General features: G+C 38.1%; 1 protein-coding gene across 1 annotated transcript in view; it reads right to left on the reverse strand.

Annotated features, from left to right (window-relative positions):
* Nucleotides 1–14,092, reverse strand: part of TMEM132E (transmembrane protein 132E) — a 662,885-nt gene that overhangs the window by 311,190 nt on the left and 337,603 nt on the right. The gene's annotated exons all lie outside the window — the stretch shown is intronic.

A 14,092-nucleotide genomic window follows, 5' to 3' on the forward strand; every position in this document is an offset into this window, starting at 1 on the left:
TAAAGACTGATACCAGAAGGGTTTCCTTTACGTGGTAAACTATAAAGGAAGCTGCGATAGAGAATAGAAATAATACAAATTAAATTTGAATAAATTACAATGAACAAGTGATCGAAGTGCACAAAAAATTCCAATTTGTGTACCACTGAGGATGTATATGAGTGAACAGTCTTCAAGAAATCATAAAGAAATTATCTGAATGTCCCATAAAGTAGAAATAAAGACACCACTGATTGTTGTGTGCAGATAAAAACTGAACTCTTGATAGGAACACCACCAACAAAACGTGCACCTCCACCACATAGATTGTGCGCTTACCAAAAGGCAAGCTTAAACAACCCTCTATAGTTGTTTATGATCCGCATATGAGTCCAACAGCAAGCTCGCAGAGGTTAGACAGAAGGTGAACCAGGTAGGCTCAATTCATCAGAAATGCATGAATTAAACATCAAACCTGGTCTGTGTATCAGCCTTATTCCACGTACACACGATCGGAAATTCCGACAAGAAAACCGTGGATTTATTTCAGACGGATTGTTGGCTCAAACTTGTGTTGCATACAAACGGTCACACAAAATTCCGACTGTCAAGAACGCGGTGACGTACAACACTACAATGAGCCGAGAAAAATGAAGTCCAATGATTCTGAGCATGCGTCAAATTGATTGCAAACATGCATGTTTTTTTGCCCGTCGGAATTGCATACAGACGATCGGAATTTCCGACAATAATTTTTCTTGTCGGAAAAATTGAGAACCAGCTCTCAAATTTTTGTTGTCGTAAATTCCGACAGAAAAAGTCTGATGGAGCCTACACACGGTCAGATTTTCCAACCAAAAGCTCACATAGAACTTTTCTTGTCGAAATTTCCGGTCGTGTGTACGTGGCATAAGGCTGATACACAGACCAGGTTCTATATTTATTCCGTGCATGTCTGGTGAATTGAGCCTACCTGGTTCATCTTTTGTCTAACCTCTGTGAGCTGCTGTTGGACTCATATCCGGATGGTGATCAACTATACAGGCTTTTTTAAGCTTGCCTTTCGGTAAGTGGTGGAGGTGCACGTTTTGTTGGTGGTGTTCCTATCAAGAGTTCAGTTTTTATCTGCACGCAACAATCAGTGGTGTCTTTATTTCTACTTTATGGGTCATTTGGATCATTTCTTTATGGTTTCTTGAAGACTGTTTACTCATATACATCCTCAGTGGTACACACATTGGAATTTTTTGTGCACTTTGATCACTTGTTCATTGTAATTTATTCACATTTGATTTTTATTATTGCTATTCTCTAGTGCAGCTTCCTTTATCGTTTGCAATTTGTTTATGTGTGTATCTCACATTTGAGCTGCTGCTTGTTTTTGGTATTTTTATTATTTGGTTATAGGTACAGCGCAGTATTTTCAATTTTTATTTTTATTACATGGTACCAAATCCTTGGAGGGCAATAACGAGCTGTGATTATCTGACTTGGTCAGACATGTAGCATGGACACCTGTCCACATGAAATAGAACACTAACTGCAGCATCCATTAGAATGCTAACCACTATGACAGACATGGCAGACTGCATGCATTTAGCAGGGCAAATGGCAGGGCCAAAGGTTAACATGTGACTCAATGCTATAAGGACCAGCTGCTCTGCTCACTTACTGAATTTTTAATGCTGAATATTCTTCCACTTGATGCATCCATTTTCTCTAATAGGATGAAAGAACAAATCATGTCAGGCAATTGTGACATTTTAAACATAAAAGAGAAGCCACTTAATGTAGGAGCGGTGCACACAGCACCAATCCACTTGTTATCTGAGGACCAATCTTGCAATACACATTACGTTTTTAAGCATTTATAATTCAAATTAATACAATTGTTTTATTTTTAGGTAACTGTGATTTTTCTTCCAGCTGTGCATCGCATATCTAATTTATCTTGTTTTTGATTCTGCACATATCTTGGTTTTCTTTCTTTCTTTGTTATTGACAGGACCAAAAAAATATATATATGTTTTTTTATTTTTTTAAACACAACTTGGAAGCTTGAATGAGAATCTAATACTCTCATATCAGCCCAGCCCCCCCCCCATACACTGTCTAATCAAAAACACTGCTCGGGGATCAAGAGTGATGTTGACCAGTGTTCAATGAGGAGTGTAAGGCCACATGAGAGCTTATGTGTGAGAGCTGTGGGTCTGACATTCTAAAATGCTGGCAGCACAAGGAATGTTTTACCCTTGTTGCAGCATTTTGAAAAAAAAAAAAAAAAAACGAAAAAAAAAAACAGCAGGTTTATTACAGTATAAGCAGCCTGACTGCAGTAATAAATTAAAAGGATTCACTTTGGCTTTAAAGCTGTTGTAAACTCTTTTTTTTACTAAAATAATAAATATGTTACACTTAAGGGCTTTGCACCCCCACTGGCTGTCTTGTCTCCTCCTCTTCTCTGTGGCCCACCATAGGAAGCCACTTCTTGTGGTGGCACACGTGCGGGTTCACTCCCAAGCTGGGCTGCGTGTCTGTAGATACACATAGCACAGCTAGACCCGACTCCTTGTTCCCTCCTCACAAGATTTGAGAGACATCAGCGGGAACCAATAGTTCCCACTGCTATCAATCTGCCCTGTGAGACTAGGGAGAAAGCTGCACTGCTGCAGATTGACACAGTACTGGATCGATAGAGGACTCAGCTACTGAAAGGTTTGTTTACCTTAATGCATATAATTCATTAAAGCAGAGCTCCAGCCAAAAGAGGAAGCTTCACTTAACTGCCTCCACCCCCCCTCCGCTGCCACATTTGTCACCTTTTGGGGGGGAGTGGGTACCTGGTTTTGACAGGTTCTCACCTCCTTGCATCATACCCAGGCTCATTTACAAAGAACAGCGCGCTTCACGCAATCCTCACTAAGTTTCCCTTAAAAATCCCTTTGATTTTCCCTTTGATTTTCCTTACAAATGTCAGTTTTGCTGCAGTAGATTCTATACATGGTACAGACATGCCACTTTACAGGCAGACTAAGGGGACCCCCCGAGCAATATATTTAAAGGATTTTTTTATTTCTATTGTTTCACTTTAAGAATCATTAAAATCACTGTAAAAATAATCCTTGGAAAAAAATGCATTGATACATGTCCCCCAGGGCAGTATCTGGATCCCCATACCCTTTATAGACAATTACTTTGATATAAGCCTTCAAAATGGGGACTTTTGATTTTTCAAGTTTGGGTCCCATAGACTTTAATAGGGTTCTCCGAGAGGGTCAGAACTTTTTCTCTTTTTGGGAGTTCTGGTGTAAACAGAACAGGGGGGGGTGTTTGGTCCATCTCTACTGCTAGTTTTACCCTTACCCTCATAAATCCTGTATATTATTAATAATACATGGCATAAGAGGAATTTAGGAATGGTTAATTTTGACAATGTTTTTATTGTTAACTTTGCCTTTCTGTCCTGATGACAAATCGGCAGGGAACAGAAAGTGAGGAGAAATCTTCCCAGTGGGCTCACAAACTGATGTAAAAACATGAGACATGTTATCTTTTCCCTTCGTTAACAAAAGCTAAACATTTGCCTAGATTTAGAATTGAATAAAGACAGTATGGCTGCAAGATATTAGCTTTCTGACCAAATGCTCTGATCTGGTCCAGCTGGTTTCTTTTGTGACCACATACTTCATAATAAAGTGAACTTCTCAGGATATAGATATGGGTGCTGCCATTGATGACTTGTTTTAGAATGTTTATGTTCAGAGTGTGTCATCCTTATCCTCTGACCTCCTGCCTATGAAGGGTGGGATTAAAAGTTTATAATTGATCGGTATGCAGTTTGGTACCAAATATTTTACTTTATTATTAGCATAGCAAGCACTAAATATGTCATTCTGGCTAGTGCCTACAGTGCCTTGCAAAGTATTCATACTCCTTGAAATTTTCCACATTTTGTCATGTTACAACCAAAAACATAACATTTATATAATTGGGAATTTATGTGATAGACAAACACAAAGTGGCAACATGATAAATGGTTTTCAAAATGTTTTACAAACAATTATGTGAAAAGTGTGGTGTGCATTTGTATTCAGCCCCCTTTACTCTGATACCCCTAACTAAAATCTAGTGGAACCAATTGCCCCCAGAAGTCACCTAATTAGTAAAAAGTATCCACCTGTGTGTAATTTAATCTCAGTATAAATATGTCACTGTTGCACAGTCATATTGCAAACTGTTGAACAACCGAAAACTAAAGGCTAAAGGACTAAAGTGACATTATAACAACCCCCAAGCGTATAGAAATATAAAAAACACATCAGTATTCTTGTAATATTTATAGTTTAAACAATGCTATTGTACACAACTATCTCAAAACGCATTCCTCTTTAGATTGAATTGCACCAATTTGAACAAAATTGCAATGTCTTTATGTGCATTTTCCTCAAAATGAACTGAATAATTTGGTTAACGGCTCTTCATCATTCAATCCAGACTTTTGATTAGCAAACAAAGCAGAAACTTTGCATATCTGGCAAGTGAAACACCAGTGCAAGCAAATTAGTGTTTAAATGATAATTTGCAAGATGATCAGTAAGCATCAATTACAATTTATCCGTAAAACTGAAACATTATATATATATATATATATATATATATATATATATATATATATATATATATATATATATATATATATATATATATATATATATATATATATATATATATATATATATATATGTATTTTACAACACTGAAGAAATGACACTTTGCTACAATGTAAAGTAGTGAGTGTACAGCTTGTATAACAGTGTAAATTTGATGTCCCCTCAAAATAACTCAACGCACAGCCATTAATGTCTAAACCGCAGGCAACAAAAGTGAGTGCACCTCTAAGTGAAAATGTTTATATAGGGCCCAAAGTTTCAATATTTTGTGTGGCCACCATTATTTTCAAGCACTACCTTAACCCTATTGGGCATGGAGTTCACCAGAGCTTTGCAGGTTGTGATTGGAGTCCTCTTCCACACCTCCATGATGACATCACAGAGCTGGTGGATGTTGGAGACATTATGCTCCTCCAGCTTCCCTTTGAGGATGCCCCACAGTTGCTCAATAGGGTTTAGGTCTGGAGACATGCTTGGCCAGTCCATCACCTTTACCCTTAGCTTCTTTAGCAAGGCAGTGGTCAGCTTGGAGGTGTGTTTGGGGTCGTTATCATGTTGGAATACAGCCCTGCGGCCCAGTCTCGGAAGGGAGGGAATCATGCTCGGCTTCAGTATGTCACAGTACATGGCATTCATGGTTCCCTCAATGAACTGTAGCTCCCCAGTGCAGCCCCAAACCATGACACTCCCATTACCATGCTTGACTGTAGGCAAGACACACTTGTCTTTGTACTCCTCACCTGGTTGCCGCCACACACGCTTGACACCATCTGAACCAAATAAGTTTATCTTGGTCTCATCAAACCACAGGACATGGTTCAATTAATCCATGTCCTTAGTCTGCTTGTCTTCAGCAAATTGTTTGCAGGCTTTCTTGTGCATCATATTTAGAAGAGGCTTCCTTCTGGGACGACAGCCATGTAGCCTAATTTGATGCAGTGTGCGGCGTATGGTCTGAGCACTGACAGGCTGACCCTCCACCCCTTCAACCTCTGTAGCAATGCTGGCAGCACTCATACGTCTATTTCACAAAGACAACCTTTGGATATGACGCTGAGCACATGCACTCAACTTCTTTGGTCGACCTTTGCAATGCCTGTTTGGAGTGGAACCGGTCCTGTTAAATTGCAGCATGGTCTTGGCCAACATGCTGCAGCTCAGTTTCAGGGTCTTGGAAATCTTCTTATAGCCTAGGCCATCTTTATGTAGAGCAAAAAAAATATTTTCAGATCCTCAGAGAGTTCTTTGCCCTGAGGTGCAATGTTGAACTACCATAGTTACATAGTTACATAGTTACATACATAGTTAGTCAGGTTGAAAAAAGACACAAGTCCATCCAGTTCAACCACACAAAAATAAACAAACAAAATAAAAAACACAATACAATCCCATACACCCAACTCCATACCCACAGTTGATCCAGAGGAAGGCAAAAAACCCCAGCAGAGCATGATCCAATTTGCTACAGCAGGGGAAAAAATTCCTTCCTGATCCTCCGAGAGGCAATCGGATTTACCCTGGATCAACTTTACCTACAAATCTTAGTACTCAGTTATTTTATGTACATTTAGGAAAGAATCCAGGCCTTTCTTAAAGCAATCTACTGAGCTGGCCAGAACCACCTCTGGAGGGAGTCTGTTCCACATTTTCACAGCTCTTACTGTGAAAAAACCTTTCCGTATTTGGAGGTGAAATCTCTTTTCCTCTAGACGTAAAGAGTGCCCCCTTGTCCTCAGTGTTGACCGTAAAGTGAATAACTCAACACCAAGTACACTGTATGGACCTCTTATATATTTGTACATGTTGATCATATCCCCCCTAATTCTCCTCTTCTCAAGAGTGAATAGATTTAGTTCTTCTAATCTTTCCTCATAGCTGAGCTCCTCCATGCCTCTTATCAGTTTGGTTGCTCTTCTCTGCACTTTCTCCAGTTCTCCGATATCCTTTTTGAGAACTGGTGCCCAAAACTGAACTGCATATTCCAGATGAGGTCTTACTAATGATTTGTACAGGGGCAAAATTATATCTCTGTCTCTGGAGTCCATACCTCTCTTAATACAAGAAAGGACTTTGCTCGCTTTGAAAACCGCAGCTTGGCATTGCATGCCATTATTGAGCTTATGATCAACTAAAACCCCCAGATCCTTCTCCACTACAGATCCCCCCAGTTGTACTCCCCCTAGTATGTATGATGCATGCATATTCTTAGCCCCCAAGTGCATAACTTTACATTTATCAACATTAAACCTCATCTGCCACTCAGTCGCCCAATTAGACAGAGCATTGAGGTCGGCTTGTAAATTGGAGACATCCTGCAAGGACGTTATTCCACTGCATAGCTTGGTGTCATCTGCAAAGACAGAAATGTTACTTTTGATCCCAGACCCAATATCATTTATAAATATATTGAAAAGTAAGGGTCCCAGCACTGAACCTTGGGGTACACCACTGATAACATTGGACCATTCAGAGTAAGAATCATTAACCACGACTCTCTGAATTCTGGCTTTCAGCCAATTTTCTATCCATTTACAAACTGATATATCCAATCCTGTAGACCTTACCAGTGACCAGTATGAGAGAGTGAGAGCGATAATACCAAATTTAACACACCTGCTTCCCATTCACACCTGAGACCTTGTAACACTAATGAGTCACATGACACAGGGGAGGGAAAATGGCTAATTTTACCCAATTTAGACATTTTCACTTAGGGATGCACTCACTTTGTTGCCAGTGGTTTAGACATTAATGGCTGTGTTGAGTTATTTTGCAGGGACAGCAAATTTACACTGTTATACAAGCTGTACACTTCTTTATATTGTAGCAAAGTGTCGTTTCTTCAGTGTTGTAACACGCAAAGAAATAATAAAATATTTACAAAATGTGAGGGGTGTACTCACTTTTGAGAGATTCTATACTATGTACATATTATATATATACATATATATGATTGGGGGGATGTGCATTCAGAACCATTTGACTTAATGTACAGTAATTCCATATAAACAAATATCCAAAGCCAAACTTTTTTTCATTTGAGACAGAGTAGGGGAGTGTTAAAACTCCTGCCCCCCCCCCCATTCCCCCATTTGTTTGTCATTAGTAAACGTGTCCTTCACTTCCTGTCCTGTAGACTTAATAGAAGGTGAGATAATATTGTTTTAATGTAAGGGATATACCCTTTAAGGCAGCTGCCACAGGAACAAATATCCATATTGGAAGACTTCCCCTCAATTTCTGTTCTGGTTGCAACTCAAAATTTTGGACTTAACCATACCTGGTAACTTTGGTGATCTAAACAAATCAAGAGTGTGAATTTCCCTTAAGGGGACAGGTGCAGCAAAGCAGGGAAGAGAGTAAAATAATGAAGGAAGTAAGGAAAAAAAGGAAAATGAAAGAAGAAAGATAGAAAGAAAAAGAAGAGAGGAGTGAAGGGCCTTGTTTTTGAGGAAGATAACAAAACACAATTAATATGAGCAAATCTTTCAATATATTTTCATCATGATTCATGCCTCCATATAAATATGAATCTGAAATCTCAGAGAAAAGATTAATCATCCATTAGGAGCCAACTGACTTGTGGTTAAACTTTAAATTTTGCTTAAATTATTTTCAGCTAGCAAAACTCTTCTAGCCAGACATATTTTGCTTCTGTATAGTTTGATGTGGTCAATCTTTAAAAGTCGTGCATTTTGGATTGAAAGTTATTGATATGTCTGGCAGTGGGGGTGTCCAATTTATTATGGATGAAGCTGACATGCTCAAGGACTTGTCTGCATAACTGTGTCTGAAAATCTTGATGATCTATAGCTTACTGCTAATATATACAGTATAACCAGATAAACAATTTAGAGGGTAATGTTTATGAGAAAGGAGGAGGAACAAGGAGTGCTAACCAGTCTCTTCAATATCAGGGGAGGGGGTATTGTTATAAAAGCCTCATCGAACGCAGATGCCTTGTATGCTGATGCATTTTAAGGTATCTACAAAATTGTATTACAATATCAATCTAAATACTGAATTTGAGTATTTTTATTAACTCAGATTACCTTTTATCCAGTACCTTTATTTAATATTAAGCCTATACTGAATGGCATATTACCCATTCAACAATTCCTAAGAAGTATGAACCCATATAGAATGTCTGCTATGTGGAAAAATTTGAATTAATGTTATATGTTAAAAAATGCGGGGAAACTGATACTGTGCCAGGCTACACATCCAGGAATTCCAATTGCCTTTTATTGTTCAAAGTAATGACACCAACATGAGGTCACGTAGACGCATTTCACACAAACATCTTGGGCTTAATCATTGATGGTTAAGCATAAGATGTTTGTGTGAAACGCATCTATGTGACCTTGTGTTGGTGTCTTTGGTGTTATCACTTTGAACAATAAAAGGCAATGGGAATTCCTGGATGTGCAGCTATTTGTTTTCTTACAAGTTTCCCACGGAGGCGGGCCAGGGCTGGCACTCTACGAGATATTCCACTTCAGGTTATCATCATACACCTGGAGCAGCCAGCGGCTCTTTTTCTTTGAATACTGTGCCTAGGTAAAGAAGTCCATACACAAACTATTATATGTGAACCTGTACAGGATAATCTATAAGCTCAAAAATAAAAAAGTGCAGCGCTATTGGACTTTTTTATTTTTTATTTCAATTGAGTTTTTGTAATGACTTTAGTGCCAGCTGCTCCTTCACATTATATTCACTTATCACTCACAATTATTTAGCGCAGCATCAGCCTTAGGGCTTCTTTTTTTCTCCTAATCTATAAGCATACCAATATTTTTTTTTCTCACGTATTATACTATTAATAAGAGCAAATACAGTATATAAAGACAAAAAAATGAAAATACTGAGATGTATTCAAACATAGTCTTTGTGGGGTAAGTCTCTTGTCCTTCTTGATTTTCTACTTACAAATCATATTTACCAACAGTTGATGCATTGAACCCAATTGGTATGCATAGTTCATGGTTTGCCTTATTTGTTACAGTAAATAATAATTTAGCCAATGCAAAATGTGCTTACATGTTAGACATTTCCAGTCATGGTTGAGGCTAGATATTCTTTGTGATGTATATTATACAGTCATAATGCAGTATTTTTAGAAATATTTCACAGTGCCCTCATTTATTTGATAACCATCTACTATATCAATATGAGACCTTTTTTTCACTGCATTTCAAGATTTTCTTTCAATTACAAATGTAAGGTATGAAGGCCAAGTGCTGATATTTAAGACAGGATTTCTTTCCATTATATAGTAATTCAGTTGAAGACCGCCAGATAACAATGTTTGGATTTTTAAAAAGAATAGCCTATACTATTGTAGCAGGACATTTAAGTGCATTAGAGACATTAATATGACCACAGAAGACAATCTACCTAAATAAATGAATTATGCTGTACTCCATCAGACTACTATCTGACATTCACCCCACCAGATGTCATGGCTATTTACCCCATCCCAGCATCTGTGCCTCTCTCCCTTGCATTAGCACTAAAGCTATTAAGCAATCCATGGGGAAAAGATTTGAGGGCTCATGGGACTGACCTAAGCGACTTCTTCCTACACAAGTCTTGACTAATGATAAACAGGTCACTGTTCATACTGGAAAAGAAATTTCCCTAAATGAGCTCATCATCATTTCATGCCACTATCGATCCTCTTCCTGCAAATATATGAGAAGAATACATTTATAAGAAGGTTAAATATGACAGGTGAATAATAGAACACTGCCTCACTTGACTAAAGCAAGGAAAGCACTATTAGCATAATCTACATAATGAGAAACAAAATAAGTATTATATTCCAAGGAAGTACAGATAGCAGTGTAGTCGATCAAAGTGCAGTAAGCCACCAACAGCCAATCAGAGGTCACAGACATGATTTTAGAATGCTTGCTCTAAGTTACACTACCATATACAGTACATCATTATTTCTCCTTTGAACTGACTTGATTGCAAAAATCTAAATGTGCTATAATGAGCAAAAAAAAAACAAAGTTTTTCCCAACGTGATTCCTCTCCAGCCTGACTTGCATACACATGTTCATGCAAAAAAAACGTCCGACCAAAGCGAGGTGATGTACAACACATACGATGGCACTATAAAGGGGAAGTTCCTTTCAAATGGCACCACCCTTTGGGCTGCATACTTGATTCTGAGCATGCATGTTTTTATTCCCCTCGGAAAAGCATACACAATTGGTTTGCGGGTAGTTTTTTCGTCGAGAAAACGGCTCGGGAGCATACACACGACCGGTTTTCACGACCAATATAAAAAATGGCAGTTTTCTCATGGTGTACACCGGCCGTGTGTACAAGGCATTAGCCATAAAAACTGATGCAAATGATTAAGAGAAAAAAGTTCCATTACAATAACATCCAGGTGTACATATTTCTGCAAAACCTTCTAAATAGCTGACCGTTTAAACTACAATGAGAATGCCATTAATTTGACATCATGAACAATGCAAGTGTCAAAAGCCAAAATCCAAATGCATTTATTGTGGATATAGCACGATGATGTCAACAATCTGCACAAGAAAATTATCAAATTTACAAGGCAAAGCTGCATCCTCTGTGTACGTTGGGATGAGTGCAATAGGATCCCTCACAGTAGGGCAACAAAAATCCTCCATAAGAACAGCAATAAAAAGCAAAGACTGCAGTTATAATGGAATATAGGATTACCTGTCACGTCCAGGCCTGTAATGCTAGATAACAGCTATCCTAGGTAGGTTATGGGATCATTAGCCTCCATAAGAATGAGAATAACAGGTAGAATCTACTGATCCCATTCCCATAACATACATATGATAGCAGCTATCTAGCACTAAAGGCCTGGACTTGACCACTAATTCTATTTTCCATTATATTGTCAAAATCTTAGGGAGAGATATATATGGAACATCTCTAAATGGTATTAAAAATGTATTGTTGAAGGTAAATCCTTTTAATTTAGTATACTACAATTTTCTCTAACCCAAATAATTTTTTTTATAGTAATTTTTATAACTTTCCGTTTATTAAATCTTCTGCCCTTACTGTTTTAACTTTGGATAGTAAAACATTTTTTTTCTGCCAGAAAATACCTTATACGGCCCACTTCCTATTTCTTGTCTAGTCATTAGCCTAGGCTTATGACATCATGTTCAGCACTCTCTCTCTCTCTCTCTCTCTCTCTCTCTCACTCTGTGAATCATAAGGGGGCCAATGAGAGCTGCAGAGCTGGAGGTGTGCCCCTGTGTGTACTCAGTACTCAGTGAAGGGAGATTTCTGCAGCATATTTGGCAAGTACAGAATAACAGTATATATAAAATAATATGCACAGTGTTTGTAGGGAAGCTTCACAATGGCAGGGATGTTGTTATTACAAATTATGTGAGCAGACTTCAGTTCCTCTTTAAAGAGGAGCTCTAGGCACATATACAAAATACAAACTGCAGCTCTGTATTGACATACATAATTAAATGCCCTAGACAAATACAAGCAGTGTAAGTTCCTGGGTTAAATTTGGATTTGCAGTCCCTGTACAGCAGAACACAGAATAAAGGAGGAAGAAGCAGCACAAGAATCATTCAGGTATGCTGCTCCAATAACAGGCTTGGGAAGAGACAATACCTGTAAGTATCAATGAATTGTACTACCAGACAGGGATGTGTTGTGTGTCAGAGCTGTACTGTTCTTACAACTAGTTAAGGAAAAATCAAAATCCTTTTGGCAGTGAAAAAGCTCCAACTATGTACAGTATTTAGCTATTTGCCCAGATTTCAGCTTGAAGGTATAATGAGCATCAGCTTCAAAGTGACTTACGTTATAAGACCTATTCTATTCTATTCTATTCTTTCACTCTAATGATCGCAGTGTGATACCTCACATGTGTGGTTTGAGGTCCGTTTACATATGTGGGCACGACTTACGGTACTTATGTGTTCGCTTCTGCCTGGGAGCACAGAGGAATGGGCATGCTTTAATTAATTGTTTTTCTTATTTATTAAACTTTTTTTTTTACACTGTCCCTTTATGTTTTTTTTTCTTTTGATCACTTTTATTCCTATTACAAGAAATGAAAACATCTCTTTTAATGGAAATAAGCATGACATGTCCTCTTTATTTAGAGATCTGGGGTCAAAAAGACTCCAGATCTTTAATTTATCATTAAAAGCAAAAGAAAAAATATACATTGTTGACATAACTTAAAAAAAATCATGTATTTATGGCTGAGAACCGGAATTGACATTGGAGGTCGTTCCAAAGGCATAGAGCCAAGTAGGGCAATATTACACCCACTTGTATTCCTGGCCAGCAAACGGCCACACTGGATCACTTCCAGGTTTACTGATGGCTCCGGTAAGCTAGGAAATGACGGGAAGCGGCGGGAGGGGGGTACCTCTCCTGCTACCCATAAAAGTGATTCCACGGTGAATGCGCCCAAGGGGACCACTTTTATTTTGTAGAGAATCGCTCACAGTAAAAAATGATACCGGGTTATGGCAGCTAGCTGCTGCCATAACTCCAGTATTTAATGTCAAACTGATAACAAATATTTACTGTGGACGGTAAATCAAGGCTAAAATAGTTAGATAATATACTGCAAAATAGTATGAACAATACTGTACCTTTAAAAAAAAATGGCCTATACAGGACAAATGTAGTGCTTTTATCCTCAAATTCACTTTACTTGCTTGGTAGGATGGGAGCCTACCCAAAGCTGAGAAAGGGGTGGGATCTGTGTTAGACTGACCATTATTCACTACAAGACAGTATGACTCAGCTCCTGCATTCCCCCCTTTAGTGTTTAGTAAGCACCTGCCCCATACTAAGCATTTACAAAAAATTGTAACACCTGAAACAACCTTATGCATGCCAGGAAGTGGCATGCAGTGTTTATAGACAAACAACATGAGGACCGTATTTTTCAATATGCCCTTTAACCATTACTAAGGGAAAGACAATAGCATTTTGCTGTTGTTACTACAGCATATTTCCCTGCAGATGACAGCTGTAGAAAATCTAATTGCCCGTACACACGATCTGAAAATCATACAAAACAGACTTTTGAAGTGATCGCACGATAATATGATCGTTAGTACACAGCTTTCTATAGTCAATCACAACAGTTCATCTGATATTATCTGATAGGGCAAGCAGGAAAATATCTTTCTCGTACGATACCAGATCATACGATTTGCATGTAATCAGTACAGTTGTGCTAATTACAATACAAATATACTACAACACATTACATCACTTCCAAATTTTTATTTTGTCGTTCGAGAATTTTTGTAACCTTAAAAAAGTCTGACGATCTATTGTCCGATTTTCGGATCGTGGGTATGAGGCATTAAATTTTCTACGAAACACCATGAATTGTGTTTGGACAAATACAAATTTGTGGTAGCAATTATAAATATAATGACCAT

The sequence above is a fragment of the Rana temporaria genome, chromosome 2, assembly GCF_905171775.1.
Source record: "Rana temporaria chromosome 2, aRanTem1.1, whole genome shotgun sequence".
NCBI lineage: Eukaryota > Metazoa > Chordata > Amphibia > Anura > Ranidae > Rana > Rana temporaria.